At 34.0% G+C, this 25,675-nt stretch overlaps 1 protein-coding gene and 1 long non-coding RNA gene across 3 annotated transcripts in view; one reads left to right on the plus strand and one right to left on the minus strand.

Moving 5' to 3' along the window:
- The window catches only part of KIAA0825 (KIAA0825 ortholog), a 462,297-nt gene that overhangs the window by 267,101 nt on the left and 169,521 nt on the right, over window positions 1-25,675 (plus strand). The window lies entirely within an intron of this gene.
- The window catches only part of LOC117980229 (uncharacterized), a 237,116-nt gene that overhangs the window by 3,457 nt on the left and 207,984 nt on the right, over window positions 1-25,675 (minus strand). The window contains exons 7-8 of one of the 2 annotated variants that reach the window (XR_008625326.1): window positions 24,557-24,633; window positions 19,578-19,738 (exon numbers count right to left, since the gene is read on the minus strand). The exons of the other annotated variant lie outside the window; for it this stretch is intronic. This is a non-coding gene — a long non-coding RNA (uncharacterized LOC117980229). The remainder of the gene's footprint in view (window positions 1-19,577; window positions 19,739-24,556; window positions 24,634-25,675) is intronic. 2 annotated transcript variants of the gene reach the window in all.

A 25,675-nucleotide genomic window follows, 5' to 3' on the forward strand; every position in this document is an offset into this window, starting at 1 on the left:
CCACATCCTTTTCAATACAGACTGCTTGCAAAATACAAGTTGTAATGACATGTGACATGGATATTTTTCTTTCTAGGAACATGTATGTTCCTAGGAACATAACATATATGTTATTTTTAAAGATTTTATTGTGAAGTATATCAAGCAGTAGTGACACAAAACTTAAATGTGAAGCTTTATAAAGTATCATAAGGCAAACGTTCATTTAAACACCACTGATAACCTATGCCCAGGAATAGAATATTGCCAGCACCCTTGAAGTTCCCCACCCTCACCACGCTCTTTCTGAGCACCATCCTCTTCTTTCTCCTATAAGATTACTACTATCTTTACTTCTAACATTATAGTCCAGACATTTTTTTAATGGTAACATATACGTAAAATGTACCATTTAACCATTTTAAACTGTATAGTTCAGCAGCATTAAGTATATTCACATTGTTGTATAATCACTACCACCATCCATCTTCAGAATTTTTCATCTTTTCAAACTGAAACTGTACCCATTATCAATAACTCCCATTCCTCTCTTCTCCCAGCCCCTAGCAACCACCATGCTATTTTCTGTCACTGAATTTGACTACTCTAGGTACCCCATGTAAGTGGAATCATACAATATTAATCCTTCTGTGACTGAGCATATTTCTTTCAGCATGATATCTTCAAGGTACATCCACGTTGTAGCACCTGCCAGGGTTTCCTTCCTTTTAAAGGCCAAACAATATTGCATTGTATGTATGTACCATATTTGTTTATCTAGTTATCTATCAATGTACAACTTGTACAACTTTGGTTGCTTCTACCTTTGGTCTATTATGAAGAATATTGCCATGAACATGGATGAACAAATAGCTGTTTCAGTCCTTGCTCTCAGTCGTTTGGGTTATATACCTAGAAACAAAATTGCTGGATTATATGCTTAATTTTTTGAAGAACTGCCATATTGTTTTCCATAGCAGCTGTACTATTTTACATTATCATTAGCAGTGCACAAGTGTTCTAATTTATCCAGATCCTTGCCAACAATTGTTATTTTTGTGTTTTCATGTAGATTTGTTCTTTTTGAAAACTTTACATACATGAAATAATGCATATTTTCTTCTTATTCTGGCTTTTTTTTGCTCAGTTTGCGAGATTCTTGCATGCAGTTGAATACAGATGAAGCTGTACATTTTTTATTACTGTGTAGTATTCCATGTATGACAACATCAATTTATTACCTACTCCACTGTTGATGAATATTTGGATTGTTCTAGTTCTTAGTTATTATGAATAATGCTGGGAACATTCATATACATGAACCTTGGGGTATGTGTGAGCAATTTGTTTTTATATACCTAGAAGTAGAATTTCTGGATCACAGGGTAGGCATATGTTCAACATTAGATTGTGCCAAGCTATTTTCCAAAGTTGTTTTACTAGTTTACATTTCCGCCAGAAATTTGTAGAGTTCTCACTGCATCATATCCTTCCTAGTGCAAATGTGCTTTTCACCATTCTAATAATTACTGATGATGTGGAACATTTTTGTTTTTACATATTTATTGAGCATTTGGATAGTCTCTTTCATAAAATGTCTTTAAGCCTCCTGCCTATTTTTTCTATGGATTCTTTTGTCTTTATTGATTTGCATGCAAAAATATTGATAAGATGGATGGAAGGGTAGATAGATAGAGGGATGCAAACTTTTTGTTGCAAATGTCTTCTATTTCTTGGCTTGCCTTTTCACTTTCTTTTTTTTGTTTTTGTTTTTGGAGATGCAGTCTTGCTCTGTTGCCCAGGCTAGAGTGCAGTGGCACCATCTCGGCTCACTGCAAGCTCCGCCTCCCGGGTTCAGGCCATTCTCCTGCCTCAGCCTCCCCAGTAGCTGGGACTACAGGCGCCCGCCACTAGGCCCGGCTAATTTTTTGTGTTTTTAGTAGAGACTGGGTTTCACTGTGTTAGCCAGATGGTCTCTACCTCCTGACCTCATGATCCACCCACCTCTGCCTCCCAAAGTGCTGGGATTACAGGCGTGAGCCGCTGCGCCTGGCCTCCTTTTCACCTTCTTAATGATGTCTTTGGTAAATAGAAGATTTTAATGTCAATGTAGTAAAGATTTATAAGACAACCTTCCTTTATGGATGATGGTTCTTCTGCCCTTTTAAATAAACCTTTCCCTACCCCAAAGTCATGAAGATATTTTAAATTAGCTGTCAACATATTCAAAAAAAGGTGGAAGGCTGCTGAGAATTTCAGTGAATTTACATTATATGTATAGATGAATTTGTAGATAATTGATACCTTCATAAGATATCAATTGATCTTGGCTTGGTCTTCCAAGCTATGAACATTGTATTTCCTCCATGGGTCTTTAATTTTTCTTACTGTTCTCTTGTTTTCTGCAAAGGTATGTTGTCCATCTTGTATTAGAATTTATTTTTAAGTATTTGATATACTCAATGCTATTATAAATGTTATATATTTATAAGCTTTTGTTTTCTCTTTTTTGGTACACAGAAATGAAGAGATTGTTGATACTGAGTCTTTGCTCAACTCACTTATTCTAGTAATTTTACTAGAACATTTTTTGACATCTACTCAAATCATTTAATTGAAAAAATATCTTAATGCATTCATTTTTAATTATTAGAGCATTTTTAATATGATTTTTTTCTTACTTTATTGGCTTGGTTAATAGCTTTAATATAGTACTAAATTGACATGGTGGTCATAATGAGCATCCTTCTGTCATCCTAATCTCAAAGAAGAAAGCCTACTTGAAATTCTTCCTTAATTTCTATAAATAATGAAACATCAGGGTAAACTTTTGGACAATTTTTGTTTTATAACTTCAACTCATTAACAATGATATGGTATATGGAGAGATCACATTTTATCTAAAACTACCCTCAGTTCTTACTTATCAAAGCCTCTGTGTCACTGACTTTTCTAAAAATCAAAATCCTTAAAATTGAATCCTCTGAATTTTAGACATCTCACCTGATATTTTGATACTGACTTCCAAATTTATATATGTGACATTATTCCTTTCATTTTAAAACAACTGTTTAAAAATGTGGTTTGGTGTATATTCTGCAGTAACCTCACAAATTCTTGTTAATTAATTTAACAGTATGTTATTTGAAGAAAAAGATACAGTTGACTGTTTCAATATATTTTACTAGCTGTATCTCTATTACTAAAAAATAGTGAGACAATTTTGGTGCAAATCCTTCAGGTTGTTCTTTTTTTTTTTTTGAGACGGAGTCTGGCTCTGTCACCCAGGCTGGAGTGCAGTGGTGCGATCTCGGCACACTGCAAGCTCCGCCTCCCAGGTTCATGCCATTCTCCTGACTCAGCCTCCCAAGTAGCTGGGACTACAGGCGCCTGCCACCACGCCCGGCTAACTTCTTTTTGTATTTTTAGTAGAGACGGGGTTTCACCACGTTGGCCAGGATGGTCTCGATCTCCTGACCTCATGACCCGCCTGCCTTGGCCTCCCAAAGTGCTGGGATTACAGACATGAGCCACCGCGTCTGGCCGAGATTGCTCTTAATCTGAGATGAGGGGAGTCTTTATTTCCCTCAGTATAGTATATATATTTTTGATCACTCAAATGCCCCCATTATTCCAGATTATTTAAATAAATAATTACAGCTGTCATTTTGGTTTAACGTGACAATGAAAATAACTGTAAGAGATAAATCTCCCTTTTTTTTATTTCACTAGATTGAAAAAGCAATCCATGTACTTTTCATTGACCTCTCTTCACCTCTCTTAATCAAGACATTTCTGTCTAAAATAATATTTGGAAAAGGATAGGCATAAAGAGAGCTGCATGAAAATGCTAACACATCTTCAGTTTCACTCTTTCATTAATGGCCATGCTCTTCCTTTTGCTATTATCTATGGACTCAGCCCTCCATCCTACCTCGAACCCTCATTGCTGTGACAAATGATCAATTCCGTGATTCAGATTCGTTGAGATCAGCTAGGTGTACTCCATGATAATGATGATGATGGATGATGATGAAAGAGATAGCAGCGATGATGATGCTGGGTAGCTAATTTGTAGAACCTTTGAATAGATGTGCCATCCCACATGACAGCAGAAAGTGTGACGGTTTTGTTAGGCATCCATTTTATAAGACAGGGGATTTTAGCAAGTTCTTATATGGGAATTTTAAACAAAACTCTCTGTCTGATATGAAGAAATGTGGCACTTCACATATTTTTAAACTCTGCTTACATAGTATATTAGAAGAAACATTTTTCATATTTTTTCTATAAACATCATTTATCTAACGATTAAAGTAATATCATCTGTTTTATTACACAGATATTATTTTATGCTTGAAACTTTTACTTTTTGAAGCTGAATATTATTAACAGGCTTTCCTTCACCAACACAAAGAAACATCTTTGAGAGACAGAATACCACACTAAAATCATCAGGGACCCATCCGTGGATTTATGCTTAGAAAGAATGGAAGGTAAATATGTAGGTCTATGAAGACCATGTTCTTTCTCCTACTGAATTAATACATCTCAGGCCTCTTCCCAGCACTATGTTATGCATTTTTTGGGTGAATAATTGAATGATTTTAATTTTGCAAGCTATAAAATTTTATTATATTTTACTTTTTCTCCACTACAACCTGACTCCATTAAGGAGCTCAACTGATGTTTATGCTTGATACTTCAAGTTAGACAGGTATAGCTTGCTGTGCTTTTTAAAGAGTAGCTAACATATGTATCATGTAACATATGTATCATGAGCTTTTTCACATAATGTCAGACTAATTAATGTATTATATTTCACTGCAACAGGATCACATTAGTCTTGATAACTTAATCATTCAGACTGGTCTATTGTCTTCCACCATGAACTTAAAATGATGTAAGTATACTTAGATGCACTGAATTGTGAAAAATATAAAATACGTATGAATATGAACATTTTAAATTGTGAACCAAAATTTGTCTTCATTTTGTATAAATAACTCAGGTAGGTAACCATTAAAGTACGGTTCTTCCTCTGTATCCTTGGATTCTGTATCCAAGGATTCAATTAACCTCAGATTGAAAATATTCCCCCCCAAAAAATGGATGGTTTGTGTCTGTACTAAACATGTACCAACTTTTTTCAGGTCATTATTTCCTAAACAATACAGCATCACAACTATTTTCATAGCACTTACATTGTATTAGGTATTATAAGAACTCTAGAGATGATTTAAAGTATATGGGAGGATGTGTGTAGATTAGAGCATCTGGAGCACCTATGCATTTTGGTATCCAAGAGGATCCTGGAACCAATCCCCCATGGATATCAAAAAACAACTGTATAGGTTAAAAACACAGCATATGTTAACTCAACCAAACATTTTATTTATCATATCAAGGAGAATATGAATAGTATTTTTCAGTGCACATGGGAAAACTTCTAGACACTCTTCAAAAATGATTTCTTTTAAGAGGAATGCTTTCTTTAACACATAATTGAAGAAAGTAAGATTGGTACTTTTAGAGTTCACTGATGAAAATGGGGATATATTTTAGATTGCTTTTTAAGTTTATAAGGTAGGTTTAGTAATTTTAAATAAATATTTGGCCTGTTTCTTAAAGAACAGGACAAGTCTTATGCTACCAAATTCAACTACCATGCTAAATGAGATTCAATACGTGTCCTAATTTTATAAGGTTTGTGTTTGGACACAAAAAATGTGGGCCAAACTGACTGAGTTGATGTATAATTATAAGTCTACATGAAAAATGCAATTACAAGTAGTTCCATGGAATTGGAAACTGTGCTTTCTCACATTGTCTCCCGAGTGCCTGGTGAGACATCAGGCTTGGTGGTGGTGGAGAAATATGTGTTGAATGAATGTATGAGAGGAAGCATTTAGAATAAAAATGCGTTGACGCTACAGGAAATAAGACATAAGATATTCAATACGGTTCACCACTGAGTTCTAAAAAACAATGTTTTTCTACTTTGATTTTTAAAAGAACCACAACTCCCAAGTCAATGAGAAAAAGCTTCTGTAAATCAGCCACTAAAGTCTTATTAAATCACAAATACCAAAGATGTAAAAATCTATCTACAATTTTTAGCAACTCATCATACTAAAACTCATCTGGGAAGAAAATATTCATAGGAATTAAAGTGCTTTATTTATAAGAGGCACAATTAAGATGGATGCTCATTTTTAGTGATTAGTACACTACCCCCTAGTTAATAGAATCCTCTAGCTTTCCCCAGAAGATGAGGGTGAGCTAGTGCATTTAGAAGAAAATGGTACCTGTCTACATCTACAAACAGCTTATTTTGCAGAGTGGTATAAAACAAGTTCAATTTTGGTATGTAAAAAAGCATTATTAATATTTTTAAGGAAGAAGAAAGAAATATGTGAAAAAATGATTACAAATATATGTTAAATTATAAGGTTTGATGTCTTTATATAAGGCAAATGTAACAATTTGAATAGTATTTATTTATTTAATAATCTGTTAAAAATTAATGGGCCATTATAGTCTTTATTATTGTAATAGAGAAAAGGACTTTCCTATTTCATATTTGTTCAGTATGTAATAAATCTATTGGATTTTTAAATGTGTTTATACACATATATAATCACTCATTGCTTATTGATGAGAAATGTGTAATTAGGCAATTTTGTTTTGCAAACATCATAGTGCGCATCTATAAACCTAGATGGTATATGCCTATTATATACCTAGGCTATATGATATAGTCTGTTGCTCCTAGGCTACAAACCTGTACAGCATGTGTCTGTACTGGAATACTGTAGGCAATTGTAACAAAGTGGTATTTGTGTGTCCAAACATAACTAAACAGTACAGTAAAGATATGTTATTATAATAGAAAAAGTACAGTAAAAATATGTTATTATAATCTTACAAGACCAATGTCTTCTATGTAGTTCATTATTGACTGAAATACCATTATGTGGCACATGTGGCACCATATATAGTATACACACACACCCACACATACACACATAAAGTAAATGAAAAGGAGAAATCAGAGCCTGGCATTTTATCCTATAACCTAAGCAGAGTCAAAACGACTACATTTTACTTAAAAAAGGATTCTTTTCCCACATAATTAACATTTAGCTATCTATCCTGACTCAAGGAGATATAGTCATGAAAAGCCCAAAATACTGTAGCATATATACTGCATAAAAAATACTGTTAGATTTTCTTATTGTAACATTAAACGTAATTCCTCAATTCAATTCAACTTTCAATGGAGAGAATTGTCCCAACTTAATGGAGAGAATTATCACTCATCTGGTTGAATAAGCTGGGAACCTGGGTGTTGTACTGAACCACTCTTTCATTCATGCACCCCATTTCCAATCCATCATATATCCATTTATTTCTCTCTCTCCAACCATTCCACTTCTGGTTTCATTTTCACCACTTTAGTGTAAGGTACCATCATCTCCTATGCAGATTACTTCAGGAGCTCGTAACTGGCCTCTGTTCTTCTGTCTACCCAGGTCCTATCCAGTCTCTGCAAGAACAAATCTAATTATGTTATTCTCTTGCTTTAAAAGTCTTCAAAAGCACTTAGAATGAAATCTCAACCTGAAATCTGGCCTACAACTCCTGCATGAGCTGCCCTGCCTGTAGCTCCAGTCTGATTTCATTCCTCACTCACTGTAGGTAACTTCTTATGCCCCAGCCTGTCATGGCCTTCTTTCAGTTCTGGAAATGGTCTATTATCTTTCCCACTTTGGTGCCTGTGTATGTCCCTGCTCTCTAGACTATTCCTCAGATACACCAACCCTCTTCATTTAAGTTCTCATCAACTTTAATAATAATTCAATGCTAAATTATAATCCATATAGTAAAGAGTAAATGTGCTCATCTCCAGATTTAATCAATAATTATAAATTACAGAACTAACTTGATAAGCTCTTTAAAAAGTGTCAAAGAATAATAAATGTAAACAATAGAGAAACGATAGTATATGTAAATGAAGAATTAACCTAGGATTTATGAGTGGTAGGGGAAGAACAAAGGAAGAATTATACACATTTATTTGAATAAAACCAAATAGCTGAAGAAAGATCTGAATGGACAAATTACAAAATTCACACAAGTTCCAAGCAAGAATCATGAAATAAGATCCATACCAATACGCTGAATTCTTAAAACAACTTTACTGTGGTATAATTTATATACCATAAAACTTAGCTATGTGAATATACAATCTCATTTTTTTTCTAAATTTATAGTTTCCATCACCCCAAAATGTTTCTTTATACAAATCTGCAGTCGATCCTTGCTCCCACCCTCAGCCCTAAAGAACCACGGATCTGCTCTGGACATTTCATATATAAAGAATCATATGATATCCATTTTATACTTGTACTCTGTGGTAATGTTTCTGAGGCACATGTATCAGTTTAAGTAGTTTCTTGTTATTGCTGACTAGTATTCAATTCTTTTAAATGTATTGATACTTATTTAATGGCCTAGCATATGATCCATATTGGAGAATGTTCCATTTTTGCTTGAAAAGAATGTGAATTCTCTGTTGGTGGGAGTGTAAATTAGTTCCGCCATTGTGGAAGACAGTGTGGTGATTCCTCAAAAATCTAGAACTAGAAATACCATTTGGCCCAGCAATCTCATTACTGGGTATATACCCAAAGGATTATAAATCATTCTCCTATAAAGACACATGCACACATATGCTTATTGCGGCACTATTCACAACAGCAAAGACTTGGAACCAACCCAAATGTCCATCAATGATAGACTAGATAAAGAAAATGTGGCACATATACACCATGGAATACTATGCAGCCATAAAAAAGGATGAGTTCTTGTCCTTTGCAGGGACATGGATGAAGCTGGAAACCATCATTCTCAGCAGACTAACACAGGAACAGAAAACCAAACACTGCATGTTCTCACTCATAAGTGAGAGTTGAACAATGAGAACACATGGACACAAGGAGGGGAACATTACACACTAGGGCCTGTTTGGGGGGTGGGGGGCTAGGGGAGGGATAGCATTAGGAGAAATATGTAATGTAGATGACGGGTTGATGGGTGCAGCAAACCACCATGGCATGTGTATATCTGTGTAACAAAACATGCACATTCTGCACATGTATCCCAGAACTTAAAGTATAAAAAAAAAAAAAAAGAAAGAAAAGAATGTGTATTGTACTGTCATTGGGTGCTCACTTCTATAGCTATTAGTAGAGACAGGGTTTCACCATGTCGGCTAGGCTGGTCTCAAACTCCTGACCTCAGGTGATCCACCTGCCTCAGCCTCCCTAAGTGCTCAGATTACAGGTGTGAGCCACTGTGCCTGGCTGCAATGATTTATGAAACCAGTGTAACCTTGACACTAAATCCTAATGAAGATAATTCTCCTGGAAACTGTAGACAATTATAAATGAGAATATACTAAGCCATATATGAGCAAATCAAATTTGACACAACATTATGGAACAATGCAATGCAATTAACTTAGCTTTATCTTAAAAAGTTAGTGATTATTTAAAATATTATGGCAGTCTGGCAGGGTCAAATTAAAAAGCCATGTGATAATTTTAGTAAGTGACTCAATAATATTAATACACTTCCTGATAAAAATTTTTAGTTATCTAAAACTGAGGTGGATATTCCTCTAACTTAATCTCAACCTAATCATTTTCATCATAATCAATATGGTAAGAGCTAATCTTATTAAAATGGGAATAGGATAAATGCTTGATATAATCAATTATTATTTCATATTATTATTTAGGTTTTAACTCTTGTGGTAAGAGAGGAAATATGTGTAAGTAGTATAATTTGGGGAGAAAATGATATACTATGATAATTATTTTCAATATGATATTTTTACATATAAAATTAATGTGAGAAACAGTTAGAATTAAAGAGAGATCAGTTATAAAGCCAGTTTAAAAATAATTGTACAAAATTAATATTTTCTTTATATGGTGGCAATACACTGAAAATATGAGAAATAACAGTAACATCACTAATCCAAGATCACTTGGTACACTCTATGAGAAATATACATAATCTATGTTAAGAAAAATGTAAGATTAGGCTGAAACAAAAGATAATAAATGAAGACATATAGCATGTTCCAAAGTAGGAAAATTGAATATCATAAAGATGTTATTTTTCCAAACTTAATTTCTAGTTTTACTGCAATTTCTCTCCAAACCTCTACTGAACTTTGGGGGACAGTAAAGTGAGAAACTTGATGACTAATTCTAAATTCATATTGAGGAGTAAATAACAATAGCTATTTTTATTTTAGAAGATAAGTAATGAGGGGGTAATCGAACAACCAGATACTAAACACATAAAAAAATCTGCAATAGTTGAAAGTATAGAATTCATTCAAGAATTGACAAATGAACAGAACAAATCCTGGTTTTATTCAGTTTAATATCTGTGTAAGTCCCTGAGACTTTGAAGTTGGTACAGTATCATAATTTGGTGTATCATGATATACCTTCCGTTTTCTGTGAGATAGGATCCTGTATTTTAAACAGAATTACATGCCAAAATTAAAGCATGTTGCTCTTCTGAGTTTGAAGATCTCACCAAATGGAGAGTGACTTTCCATTACCATGATAAAGCTGGACTTTAAAAAGTAGTTTGTGGCCGGGTGTGGTGACTCACACCTGTAATCCCAGCAGTTTGGGAGGCTGAGGTGGGCAAATTGTTTGAGGTCAGGAGTTCAATACCAACCGGGCCAACATGGTGAAACCCTGTCTCTACGAAAAATACAAAAAATTAGCTGGGCATGGTGGCCCATGCCTGTAGTCCTAGCTACTCAGGAAGCTGAGGCAGGAGAATCACTTGAACCTGGGAGTCAGAGGTTGCAGTGAGCCGAGATTGCACCACTGCAATTCAGCCTGAGCAACAGAATGAGACTTCGTCTCAAAAAAATAAAAAAATTAAAAAAATTAAAAGTCGGTTGTGAAATCTTTATTCTACCTTTTTTCTTCTGGGACCAATAGGAAATTTGTTTATTGGAAGGTAACCAGCGTTTAGCATAACTATGTGGACTTCTTCTGTTGAACTATGTGATATGTTTTGCATAGGCAATCATATCATCTACAAATAGATGTTTCAGTTTTTCCTTTACACTATTTATGTCTTTTATATCTTCTACTTGTCTTACTGCACTGGCTGAGACTTTCTGTATCATGTTGAACAGGAGTAGCGAAGGCAGACAACTTTTTTTATTCCTGATGTTAAAAAGCATAGTTTATGGTCTTTCACCATTAACTATTATCATTAATCGTAATTTTTTTGTAGATGCACTTTATCAGGTTAAGAAAGTTCCTTCTAATTCTGTGAAGAAAGTCAATGGTAGCTTGATGGGAACAGCATTGAATGTATAAATTACTTTGGGCAGTAGGGCCATTTTCATGATATTGATTCTTCCTATCCACGAGCATGGAATGTTTCTCCATTTGTTTGTGTCCTCTCGTATTTCCTTGAGCAGTGGTTTGTAGTTTTCCTTGAAGAAGTCCTTCAAATCCCTTGTAAGTTGTATTCCTAGGTATTTTATTCTCTTTGTAGCAATTGTGAATGGAAGTTCACTCATGATTTGGCTCTCTGTGTGTCTATTATTGGTGTAGAGGAATGCTTATGATTTTTGCACATTGATTTTGTATCCTGAGACTTTGCTGAAGTTGCTTATCAGTGTAAGGACCAAAAAAGATCCTGTATAGCCAAGACAATCCTAAGCAAAAAGAACAAAGCTGGAGGCATCACATTACCTGACTTCAAACTATACTACAAGGCTACGGTAACCAAGACAGCATGGTCCTGGTACCAAAACAGATATATAGACAAATGGAACAGAACAGAGGCCTCAGAAATAACACCACACATCTACAACCATCTGATCTTTGACAAACCTGACAAAAACAAGCAATGGGGAAAGGATTCCCTATTTAATAAAGATGTTGGGAAAACTGGCTAGCTATATGCAAAAAACCAATACTGAACCCCTTCCTTAAACCTTATACAAAAATTAACTCAAGATGGATTAAAGGTTTAAACACAAGACCTAAAATGAGAAAAACCCTAGAAGAAAACCTAGGCAATACCTTTCAGGACATAGGCATGGGCAAAGACTTCATGACTAAAACACCAAAAACAATTGCAACAAAAGCCACAATTGACAAATGGGATCTAATTAAACTAAAGAGTTTCTGCACAGCAAAAGAAACTGTCATCAGGGAGAGCAGACAACCTACAAAATGGGAGAAAATTTTTCCAATCTATTCATCTGACAAAGGGCTAATATCCAGAATCTACAAGGATCTTAAACAAATTAACAAGATAAAAAGAAACAACCCCATCAAAAAGCGGGTGAAGGATATGAACAGACGCTTTTCAAAAGAAGACATTTATGCAGCCAATAAACATATGAAAAAAAGCTCATCATCACTGGTCATTAGAGAAATGCAAATCGAAACCACAATGAGATACCATCTCATGCCAGTTAGAATGGCAATTTTCAAAAAGGAAACAACAAATGCTGGAGAGGATGTGGAGAAACAGGAGTGCTTTTACACTGTTGGTGGGAGTGTAAATTAGTTCAACCAATATGGAAGATATTGTGGCAATTACTCAAGGATCTAGAACTAGAAATATCATTTGACCCAGCAATCCCATTACTGAGTATATACCCAAAGGATTATAAATCATTCTAATCATGTAAAAAGACACATGCACATGTATGTTTCTTGCAGCACTATTCACAATAGCAAAGACTTGGAACCAACCCAAATGCCCACCAATGATAGACTGGGTAAAGAAAATGTGGCACATATACAACATGGAATTCTATGCAGCCATAAAAAGGAATGAGTTAATGTCTTTGCAGGGACATGGATAAAGGTGGAAACCATCATTCTCAGCAAACTAACACAGGAACTGAAAACCAAACACCGCATTTTCTCGCTCATAAATGGAAGTTGAACAATGAGAACATATGGGCACAGCGAGGGAAATGTCACACACCAGGGCCTATCGGGGGTGGTGGCAAGGGGAGGGATAGCATTAGGAGAAATACCTAATGTAGATGACGTGTTGATGGGTGTAGCAAACCACCATGGCACGTGTATACCTATGTAACAAACCTGCATGTTTTGCACATGCATCCCAGAACTTAAAGTATAATTTTTAAAAAAAAAGAAAGAAAAGAAAAGAAAGAAAATTCCTTCTATTTCTGATTTTCTTTTCTTTTTTTTTTTTTTTTTTGAGATGGAGTCTCAGTCTGTCGCCCAGGCTGGAGTGCAGTGGCATAATCTTGGCTCACTGAAACTCTGCCTCCAGGTTCAAGTGATTCTCTTGCCTCAGCCTCCCAAGTAGCTGGGATTATAGGCACACACCCCTGTGCCTGGGTAATTTTTGTATTTTTAGTAGAGATGGGGTTTCACCATGTTGGCCAGGCTGGTCTCGAACTCCTGACCTCAGGTGATCCACCCACCTAAGGTCCACCCACCTCAGCCTCCCAAAGTGCTGGGATTACAGGTGTGAGCCACCATGCCCAGCCATGTTTCTGATTTTCTGTGTGTGTTTATTGTTTTTAATGAATTGATGTTGAATTTTGTCGAGTTATTTTTCTGCATCAATTGATAGGATCTTGCAGTTTTTCTTTTTTTCACTTGTTAATATAATGAGTTATATTAATTGATTTTCAAAGTTGAACTATACTTGTATTCCTGGGATAAGCTCCACTTGATTCGTTTGTTAATATTTTGTTGAGGATTTTTCTGTTGATGTTCATGAAAGATACCTGCATGTAGCTTTCTTATAATGTCTTCGTCTGGTTTTAATACTCAGGCAAAGCAGGGTTTGCAGAGTAAATTGTTTCTTCGTTAATTTCCAGGAAGAGATTACATAGAAATGGCATTATTTCTACTTAGATGCTTCGAATAATTTACCAGTGAAACCATTTGGGACTAAAGTTTTCTTTCTGGAAGATTTTAAACTATGGATTAATTTTCTCTGAGAGCTATATACCTATTCTTGTTATCTATTACTTCTTGAATGAGTTGTTTCAAGGAATTGGTTCATTTCATCTTAATGGTCAAATTGATGTGCACAGAGTTCTTCATGAAAAGGAGTAGTCCTTTATTATCCCTTTAATGCTTCTAGAGTCTATAGTGATATCCCTCCTTTTCCTTGTTTTCTTTCTTTCCTTTCTTTTCTTTCTTTCTCTTTCCTTCCTTCCTTCCTTTCTTCTCTTCTTCTTTCTTTCTCTCTATCTCTCTCTCTTTCTTTTTTTTTTTTTGAGACAGAGTCTCACTCTTTTGCCCAGACTGGAATGCAGTGGCATGATCTTGGACTGCAACTTCTGCCTCCCAGGTTCCAGCGATTCTCCTGCCTCACCATCCTGAGTAGCTAGGATTACAGGAGCCCACCACCACGTCTGGCTAATTATTTTTGTATTTCTAGTAGAGATGGGGTTTCACAATGTTGGCCAGGGTGTTCTTGAACTCCTGAGCTCAGGTGATTTGTCTGCCTCAGCCTCCCAAAGTGCTGGGATTACAGGTGTGACCTGTAATGAAATGAGGTGCTTGGCCCCTCATTTCATTTCTGATAGTAGTAAGTTGTGTCTTCTCTCTCTCTTTTGAGGGGAAGGGAAGAAAGTCTGAAAAGGTTGATCAATTTAAGCAACGCTTTTAAAGAACTGACTTTTGATTTCATTGATTTTTCTCTTTTTTTTTGTTTTTAGTTTTATTGGTTTCTATTCTTTTCATTATTTATTTTGCTGTGCTTTTTTCTAATTTCTTATATTATAATCTTAGATGATTGGTTTGAGATCTTTTCTCTTTTCAACTTCAAGCATTTAATGTTATAAATTTCCCTGCACTGCTTTAATGGCATCTCACAAATTTTGATATGTTGTTTTTCATTTTTATTTAACTAAAAATATTTTTAACTGCCCTTGAGACTTCCTTTGTGAGCCATGGGTTATTTACATTTTTAATATTTGAGTACATTGTGACAATTTTCCAGATATCCTTGTTATTGATTTCTACTTCAATACTGTTTTGATCAGGTTACATATTTTGTATGATTTCAGCTCAACTAAATATGTTACATTTTGTTATACGGCCCAAAATATGGTCTATGTTATATGTGCACTTGAAATGAATGTTTTCTGCTATCACTGGGAGACCTGTTCTATAAATATGAGTTAGGTCATGTTGGTTAATATTTTTCACCTCTTCTATTCCTTGCTGGTTTTGTGTCTTTCATTATTCTATGTCCATTTCACCTTTTAGTACTACCACATTGTGCTTTATTGGGTAGGAGAAATTTTGTTACATATATAGATGCATGGTGATCAAATCAGGATACTGAGGGTGTCCATCACCCAAATGCACTACATTTTTGTTAAGTATAGTCACCCTACTTTGCTATCAAACATTAAATTTATTCCATCTTACTATATGTTTGTACCCTTTAAACAGGGTCTCCTCATCTTACTCTGTCTGCAGAACTCACCCAGTATCTGTTATCTATCTTTCTACTCTTTACCTCTGTGTGATCAAATTTTTTAGCTCCCACATATAAGTGAGAACATAGGATATTTGTCTTTGTGTGCTGGCTTATTTTATGTAAGATATTATACCTGCTATAGAGTTTCTGATTCAACATACTGTAGGGCAAAAAAAAAAAAGGGGGGAGGGAAAAAATTAAGGAACTCACTGCCACCAGGTGAGTCTTTATTCACGTCTTGATTTCCCTTCCTAATTTGCATATTATTTACTTTTCACAGTCCTTAAGTAATTTTGTTTTGTTTTTTATTTTGTCTTGTGTTCTTAGTTCTATCAATGTGAGAAATCAACTACAGTAGACTTACTCCATTTTCTCCCAAACCAGAACTCTACATTTCAAAATATACTACATTCATATACATATACAACTTGATATTTTTACCAGAAAGGCCAAAGAATTATTTCTACTTTGAAGATCAGTTATCTCACCAGCATATGTTTTGCTTTTATCATTCTGTGTTAATTTTCCCAAGGAAATGCTATGTCCTTTCAATCTGTATATTCAAGTCTCACATTTTTTCTGGAAAGTTTTCTTAAATTATATCTTTGGATATTTTTCCCATTTCATTTGCTCAGTTCTTTTCTTTAGGGACACCAATTATGCTTATGTTGGATCGCTTTCAGTGCTTTCCATATCTTATATCTTTTATCTTTAGTTTGTTTCTATCTTATTTTCTCAATTTAAAAAAACCTTCTATGTCTGTTCTTCTTTTTGCTGCTCCCAACATGACCTTCAGAAAACAAAATAACTTTAATAAATACTGAGGTAATGTGGCAAAATTTCCATTTCTTTGGGTTTAGAGTTGAGGATAGGATATATTTTGACAATTCTTGGTGTGGTCTCAGGAAGTTGCATAGTATTTCCCCATAACCACCTAGAAATCTGTTTCTAAAAGACACACCTAACAAAACAATAAAATTTACTTTAGAAATGTGACTTTATTTCTTTATATCTACATGTGTAGTCATATTTGAAACATACTTTTAGTTTAATAACTAATTTTAAATAGGAGGACTTATATTTGTTATTATTCTTCATCAAAATTATTCCTTTAACATTTGAAAAGATTTAAGTCTTGTAATTATTGCAAAGGAACATCTGCAGTTTTTTTTCCAGCTCTCATTGTAACATTTATTATACAAAGTGCATTTCAAGCAAAGCAGAATGGTATTTGACTAAATGCCATTATTTTCCTCAGTATATCTTATTATAATGGGTATTTTATTATCGATCTATTGTAGTTCAAAATATTAGTAAATAATATAGTAAAAATTGATCATATGACTTTATTCCTGTTATTTCTTTTTAAAAGTAGTACATGCTGATTTTTTTATATCACGCTATGTTCTCATTTAATCAATCTCCTTTTAAACAGTGACAAGAGAATGCAATATCAATCTCTATTCACTTTATTGTTCTATAAGATCCTGTATTGTTAAAGGTGAGAAAATGGAATCATTTTAAAAGATCTATATTTACAATTTTAGCCTATAAATACTATCAAAGGAATTTATTGCCACCATAAGAGCAGTATGTAACTAATGGAAGACACCTAAGAACTTTCTAACATACATAACATTTTTATAATTACACATAAATTAGTAACCATTTCTGCAAGATTAATTTTTATGTTCTTTATATATGATAATAAATTGATTCAATTATGAAACATAAAAATACCTTTAAATGCAATGCAGTAATATATGCTTAATACAACAAATTTTGTTACTGTGTCAGAAGAGGTGACTCTATTATCTATTACAATAACTGCCTATAAACTATTGATGACTTGAAAAAAATCAGAGATGACATACATATTAAATATTGATTATAAAAGTAAGATTTAGAAAACATGAGTTTTTTGTTTTTTTTTTTTTTTTTGAGACAGAGTCTAGCTCTGTCACCAGGCTGAAGTGCAGTGGTGCAGTCTTGGCTCACTGCAACCCCTGCCTCCCAGGTTCAAGCAATTCTCCTGCCTCAGCCTCCTGAGTAGCTGGGACTACAGGCCCGCGCCACCACGCCCAGCTAATTTTTGTATTCTTAGTAGAGACGGGGTTTCACCTTGTTGGCCAGGATGGTCTTGATCTCTTGACCTCATGATCTGCCCACCTCAGCCTCCCAAAGTGTTGGGATTACAGGCATGAGCCACCGCACCCAGCCAAAAACATGAGTTCTTTACTCCAAAAACCCTCTTAAAAGTATTAGTTTATACCCAAAATAATATAGGTTTTCAGGCAAATCTTTGAAAAGAAGGTTGAAAACAGGGAACCAACACAGTACATTTGAATTTGATTTTATTGTTGTCAAGTGTGCCACTTTACCGGGACTTGGACTAGATGAGAGATAACTGTATAGCACATGTAATTTTCTTGGACTGAACAAAAAAATCAGCAAAGTCACGATTTCTCATTGTGGATAACAAATATACCTGTAGAGACGGTGATGAAGAGATAGAAATGAGTTTTTATTTCCCCTTCCTCATACTGAATTGCCTATAGAATAAGAATAAAATCTAAAGGACAGTTTTTTTTTTTTTTCTTCATAAAGTAGTATTCATGTTCTATGCTTTCCTAGAAATGTAAATAAAGGTGGAAGCATGTAGAACAAGCTTCAGTATGGCTGGATTAATAATTTAAAAAGGAACTGAAGAGTACATAGAAACATGCACCCTGCCATTCAGCCACCTCTCACCCCTTATTAACATTTGCTGAGCATCAACTTATAACATAAAAAATCAGAGCTCTTAGATCATTTAAAGCAATCTTGCTGTAAATCCCCATGTAGTATTCCTTAAGTGTGAGAACTATAGGTACCCTCAAACACCAGTGTTCAGCTTCTGCATAGACCACTTAGCATAATTCTTTTTTCTCTATAGTTTTAAATGTGTGGGGACATGTGATCAGGGTCCTTTTTATATTCAAAATGGGTCAGCTTCTGTCTAGAAAGTGTCTTATTGTCATGATGTCACCACATCTCAAGATTTGTGACCTTTTGCACCATATGGATTCATGGTAGTCCACATCCTAGTTTACAGGCCAGAGTGCTTTTGTGCCCCCGCTAGGGGGTATCAAAGCCTTTTGGACTGGAATTTCAAGTACCGATAGATTTGGAAAAACAAAAAGTAATTTTTATATCCTAAGGACCGCCAGATGTCGCAAAGGCATCATTGATGAAGCGGGTTTTATCCAAAATGTGGCACTTATATAAGGAATACCAGTATTGTGTCTGAGAGTTACAGAGGCCATAACAGGTCAGTGAAATGTCCTTCAAACATCTGATTTTTACATTCAAGAATGGGCCAAGATGAAAAGATAACCACATATCTGACATTGATGTTACTACCATTTAGACAACCGATTCAATTGCCTTAGTCAGTGAGATCAATCAGGCCTTTATTACTTTGAAAAACCACAGAAACGATATAGTTTTTCTTTTTCTTTAAAAATGATGGTTTGGAACTACATCTTACCACTATACTTTAGCTATCACATTAAATGCTTCGTAGAAGCACTTATAAACTTTCGTAACTCCCCCTACCTCCTAAGTTTAAAGCATTTTATGAGATGTACAAAATTATAATAATGAAAGAAATGCTGCTGAGTGAATTTCTGCTGAGCCAAACTGTATGCATAAATTGGCAGTTTAACAAGTAAAACTTGGAAGCAAGCATTTGATGATTGATTTTTTATTGAGACAGAACAAGCATGATAGTGGGTAAAGTGATTTTCCTTATTGAGAGAAAATATAGTGTTTTTCAACATGTCTCTAGTATGAATGGAAGCCTTGTCAAAAAAATGGAGCAACACATAATATCTTTAAAAAGGTGAATTAATATAAGTATATCACTTATTTTATGGATCAAATTTTATACTTGTCAGTTTTATTCATAATGTCATAAAGTTTATATCATAAAGGTAGTATTATTACCTTTGTTATGTTCTGAAAAAAAACTCTGATATTAACTGCTTTGTAAGTATATTATAAAATACCTTCAGTTGAAGAAATGCAGTAATGAAAATTAGGGCCAAAATATGTATTCACGTGTAGATCTTCAGCAACTCCCTCCGTAATTTTAAGTACTTGAAATACATTATTCAACAAGTAACCTGCTGTATATTTGTATGTAATTCTCTGCTTGAGAATGCAAGAACTGTCAAGATAAAAATAAGAAGCATGCATCATTCTAATTTAATTACAATTCATCAAAAATTCCTCTATTGTATGTATTACAGGGAACTGTATAAACTTTCTTATAAAAGTAATCATATACTAAAGTTAATTGAGATTTGCTGTTAGAATTTTTATATATTTTCTATTGCTTAAAGAATGTATGTGTTGATACATACATCAACATGTATGTGCACATGCTGAATATTTGATTTATGTGTATTATTTCTGCATCTATTTTATAGTCACATCCATGGGAAAATTTAAATGATGAATATGAATTTCTTTATAGAGAGTTCTTTTCAAGTTTGCAAATGTACATTTATTTTCAATTGTGTTTTCTAGCCATAATTTTAAATTCTACTTAGCTGTGGCTATATTATTCCCACTTGGAATTAAATGTATAATAACATAAGGAGGGCATACTCCTGCTGTTTTTCTGGATTTAATTAGTAGGCAATGTATGAATCCATGGTCCTATTACATTTGAGTATACCATAGGTCCATGTTCTATGTGAAAGATTATCTGTATTTTATTCTAAGACTTTATGTATATTTAACCTTTAATTTGACTAGCAGGTTGTATGATTTACATAAAAAATAGATCAGCTTTGAATTCACTGAATGTTTTGGTATAACATAATCAATCATCTCTAAATGTTAATGGTGTTAAAGAGCAATGAGAGCATATGTCTTATATTTGTAATCCTGTGGATTTATGAAATTATTTGGGATGTCTAAGAGCATTAGATCATGGCATTTCTCTGTAGTTAGGGTTCAGAATTTTTTTTAGTGGCAGGTATCATTTTAATGAATTTGGAGAATCGGCCAAATATAAGTGCTTTCTTTTTAAACCAGAAATTACCTAATAGGTACCCTTTTTAAATGATGAATTACCTAATAGATGCCTTTTACTAGAAGATTCTTATGAATAAAGGTATATAGGTAGACTATAATATGGTGCTTAAAATGCTGTGACCTTGTCTCATTTTCTTTTCATTATCTTTTAAAAAATTTGACTTTCATTGCTGTTATCCTGATTACATCATGCACATAATTTCTCAATGAAATAAAAAGTCAATATATGAATGACTGTAGTAAGGGGAAAACAGGATTTAAAATGGTAAAAAAATCTGCTGTGGTAACAAAGACTGAATCAATTCCTCTGTTGTGTAGCAGCTTGATCATATCTTCAAAACTGGTAGTAACAAAGAATATTTATTTGTTGCCATGCTATTGTAGGATTTATTTTTAACCTCAAATCCCAATTATCAAGAAAATTGCATCCTCTTTATCTCACAGAAGGGCATACGGAATCATAGCATATTTGGTTATTGGAACTATAATATTGTTACCTTGCTTAAAACACATGGTCTCTCTTGATATACAAGAAAAAACTGAATCCATTTCAATAAATTAATAGGGATGAGAATCCCAATCCATCCTTCTTTTCAGAGGTTCGCATACATTGTAATGAAATGCATTAGGAGTTTTCTTCACTTGAAATCCAAATGAGACCCATTTTGGCTCACACCCTTGACAGTCTCTTTTATAAGCATTGCTGTCTCCTGTTCTTGTGTGGGCCTAGTAAAATGCTTCCTTTGTAAGATGCACAGAGACAATATAATGCCACGAAAGACGAAGGTGTCAAAACACAAAGTTGGAGGCAATCTAATCAATGCCTCCTGATTTAGCCTTTGAAGGCTCTCTTCATTAAAACTCTTTAATGGTGAGGCTTATCTTGAGGTAGAGCTGTTACTTAATATTTTTCAGTGTCATTCTTTGGACAGTCATTTGTACCTTTTAAATGTATTTTCAGTATTCATTGTTTAGTAAATTGGATGTCTTGTTAGCATGGTGGTGGTATGAATGACTTGCATCAAAATGATTGAAGGTAATAGGGTATAAATTCTTGGTACATTTTTTTCCCTATCCCCTAATCTCCATCTTTCCCTCCAACAAAATATCTTATTTTCTTTCTAAATATCAGGTGTAGGATGCCATTAGACACTTTCTAAAAACAGATATTTAGATGTTTTTTCATATACAAGAATCGGATTGGAAATCTAAAATTAACTCAAAGCAATTAAAGTTTCTATTTAAACGGAGTGTCTTGCCATTGCCATTCTTTTACTGAATACACTTTTCAAATTAATTTTTTTTTTTTTTTTGGTCTGGAGCTTTTGGGAAAAGCAATGTAAATCTCACTAAAGTGATGAAAAAAAAAATCCCAAATGTCCGTTGCTCTCTTGAATTTTTGTTTCTCAGTAAGTAGATAAGGAATGCTGAGAGATTGGAGAGACATAACACGTAACCAGTTCCAGATAGGGTTGTGAACTTAGGAATTGTCTCTGTATCAGACACCCTTTCAAAATGTTTTATTTTCATAGATGTGAAAATATACAAAATGTTTTTGAATCTTCACTAGCCTCATCCCTCAGTAATTTGTTCAAATTTAATAAATGAAAAACTTATAATTTTTGTATTTTTCTTTTGTACATGAACCAGATGGCATCATGATTTGACAAAATAAAAATACATAGAGGATACATTAAAGAGTATTTTGTTAATGATGTGTGTGAGTGTATCTCTATTTAGACTCATATATTATACGCACACAACGTGTGTTCGAAAGCCATATCCATCGAGCAGTAAATAGGCCTTAGTTTTGTTTATTCACAGAGTATGTAATCCTTACCATAAACAGATGTAACAAATACATATGCCTTTGCATTGGCACATTCACGTAAGCCATTTAAAAAACCCGAGAAATCAGGAGCTTAATTTCTTTTAACATCACCAACTTAAAAAAAAAAAAGTTCACAGAATGCCCTTGCTGTCCTTTCCACCTCAATCTATGATTATCAATAAAAATGAATAATTTATAAAATATGGAAAATAGAAAAGGATAAGCATCACAGAATTTATGTGCAAGGTATCTTGAAAATGGAAAAGAATTCTAGCAACTTTGACCTGATTTTTAAATTATTACAGTGGTGACTACAGCTGCTCTAGCTTAGTAATTATTTGTGATAGGTTGTTTTTGAGTCCCATATGTATAGGAGCTCCAGGCCCAGCTACCTCATTTGCTGGCACACAAACAGATTCTTCCAGGTGCTGAAAATTAAATTTTAATATATTATTTAAATATTAAGAGAATTACAGTTTCAGTAATTTTACTGCTACAGCTGGAGTGCAAGGCATGCCTGTAGAATGCAGAGTGTTGAACAATCTAACATATAGGATGTTTATAGTGATTTTAAAAAGTATTAGCTTATATGTTTAACGGATGTTGGCCCTGTTTGGCAGGTAGATTACGTATGAGTAACCTTGATTTAGTCTGGGGACCCTTTGCCCTATTGCAAACTATTATTTATTTGTCTTTTTAGGTTATTTACCTAAAAAACCCTGATTTTTAGGTTATTTACCTAAAAAGACAAACATATCCATGGCACAGAAATTTAAGCTGCTAAAAAGTATATGGATAAGAAATCAATGCCTAATGTGGCTTAGTACATCTGTATTATTCTGTGCTAAAAAGAGTTTTAAAGTCCAAATAATTTTTTAATTTCTTTGGTTTCTACTTTACAATGAGAATGACCTCAAAAAGTTGTTGGCTATCAGATAAAATGCTAACAAACATTTAGTTTTAAGGACCCTAAAAACACATGATTCATCATTAACTTGCCTCTTGAAATTTTTGTGTGGCCTTTAATGTATTAAAGTTGTGTAAAAACCAATTTAAGATAATATTTATAAAGTATGATGCCTTTTGTTTGGAATTCAGAGTAAGGAATACATTTAAAATAAAATTTTATGTCACAATAATTTGTAATTTAATTTTCTATGATAAAGTCTTGCTCTTCTAGGAATTCTATACCTTCAGTATCACTAATTAAAATGTATTTTCTGTTAAATATGATTTTAACCAATGTACCTTTAAAGAATGGAAGAAAACTAGAAGATGTGCAATGTGTTAATAAACTGTTTACCATGACCAACATTTTCAGAACAAAAGGGTGATTTGCTGCCCTCAATGTACAGTATGAGGAAAAACTTCCCATCAATGATAATCTGTTGCATATGAAAACTGTGTTTTACTAACTAATGTACATTTTGCTAGCAGAATCATGGAACAAGCTGCAAATGATATAATTTCATAGTGGTTAAGTTTACATGCTTTGCTTAGACTCATATCTCAGCTCTACCATCTTCTAGCTGTGTGATTTTGAACAGCCTACCTTTCAGTGCCTTGCTTTTCTTATATGTAAAATGGAGTTACTTTGTAAGGTTGTTTCAAAGATTAGATGGTTTATCAAATAAAAAACTTCAAATAATAGCTGGCCCAAAGTAATCACTTTATAGATATCAGTTATTTTAGTAGTGGTATTTATATATTTAAAGATAATTTTATTGTTAGCTACTCACTTTGAGTACATGACAAGTAAATAAAATCAAATACTCAATTTTGTAGCTCTCAAAGGGCTTTAGTATTTGTGCAAAAGGTAGCCAATGACCTTGGGGTATTTAACCCATTAAAATAAATGAACTCCTTACCCTTGGCATTTTTACTTTAGATCATAGTAGTAGGCCATTTATAGTTTGATTCATAACTCCAGATACAGAGTGAAAAACTGTGACACAAACTGTCAAATAGTAAAATATTTAACAAAATCTCACTAGGAAAAGTTACATAACTACTTCTTAAATCTCAGAACACATTTTAAAAATATAAGAGTAAAGAATTTGTCAGCCTTTTCATTTTCCCTTCTCCTGTAGCATAATTCCAGAAAGTACTTACTTTTAAAAGTCTTAACTGCTTTTGAAGAATCAGGCTGGTTGAGAAAATTATTCCAAAAAAATTGTGCAAAGTATATTCTGAAAGAAGGATTAAAGTCCATGTAACATAACATTTTTCTTTTGTAAAACATGATTTATGTGTGTCAATATGAGTAACCAATATTTTTCTATTGTAAATCATGAAAGATTTGGAGTGTCTGAATGAGCAATTAACATACATACACTGAGTACCTAGTTTGGATCACAACCATTTTACGCTGTAGAGGGGTAGATAGACAGCAAGTTGGATAAAATCCTTACTTTCATGAAGTTTATATTCTATGGAGAGCAGACAATAAACCAGTGAATAAATATGTAACATGATGTTGATGTCAAGGAGGCGTAGAGTAGAATAACATACCAGAAGCTGGGAAGGGTGTGGGAAGTGCAGGGGTGTGGGGTGGTGGTGAGGGGGGTGGATGAAGAGAGGTTGGTCAGTGGGTACAAACATACACTTAGAGTATTTAAGTTCTAGTGTTCGAAGGTAGAGTAGGGTGACAATAGTTAATAACAATGTATCATATGTTTCAAAATAGCTAGAAGAGAGGACTTGAAATGTTCCTAACACATAGCAATGATAAATACAAGAGGTAATGGATACCCTAAACATCCTAACTTGATCATTACATATTCTATGCATGTAACAAAATATCACATGTACCCCATAAATATGTACAAACATTATGTATCCATAAAAAGTAACATAATGTCAGGTAGTAATAAAAGCTATAAAGTAAAGCCCATACAGATACAGGGTAGGTGCTTTTGAAAGTGGGAAAACCAGGGAAGACATCTGTAAGAAAATATTTGTGTGATCCAAGGGATCAAGCCATGGAAATTTCTGGGGACAAGCACATCATGCATAGGGAACAGCATATGCTATTCTGTTCAGAGACAGAAACAAGCTTCACATAGTCCAGGAAGAACAAGAAGACCCTTAGGACTGGAGCTAAATGAGTAGGGGGAGAGAGAAAGGAGAGGAGGTCAGAGAGGTAACCAGAGACTAGATTGAATGGTAGGCTGATTTTGTATGATAGCAAGTCTTTGGAAGGTGTTGGAGTTGAAGGAATGCAATCTGACT

Source organism: Pan paniscus, chromosome 4 (assembly GCF_029289425.2).
Source record: "Pan paniscus chromosome 4, NHGRI_mPanPan1-v2.0_pri, whole genome shotgun sequence".
In the NCBI taxonomy this organism is placed as follows: domain Eukaryota; kingdom Metazoa; phylum Chordata; class Mammalia; order Primates; family Hominidae; genus Pan; species Pan paniscus.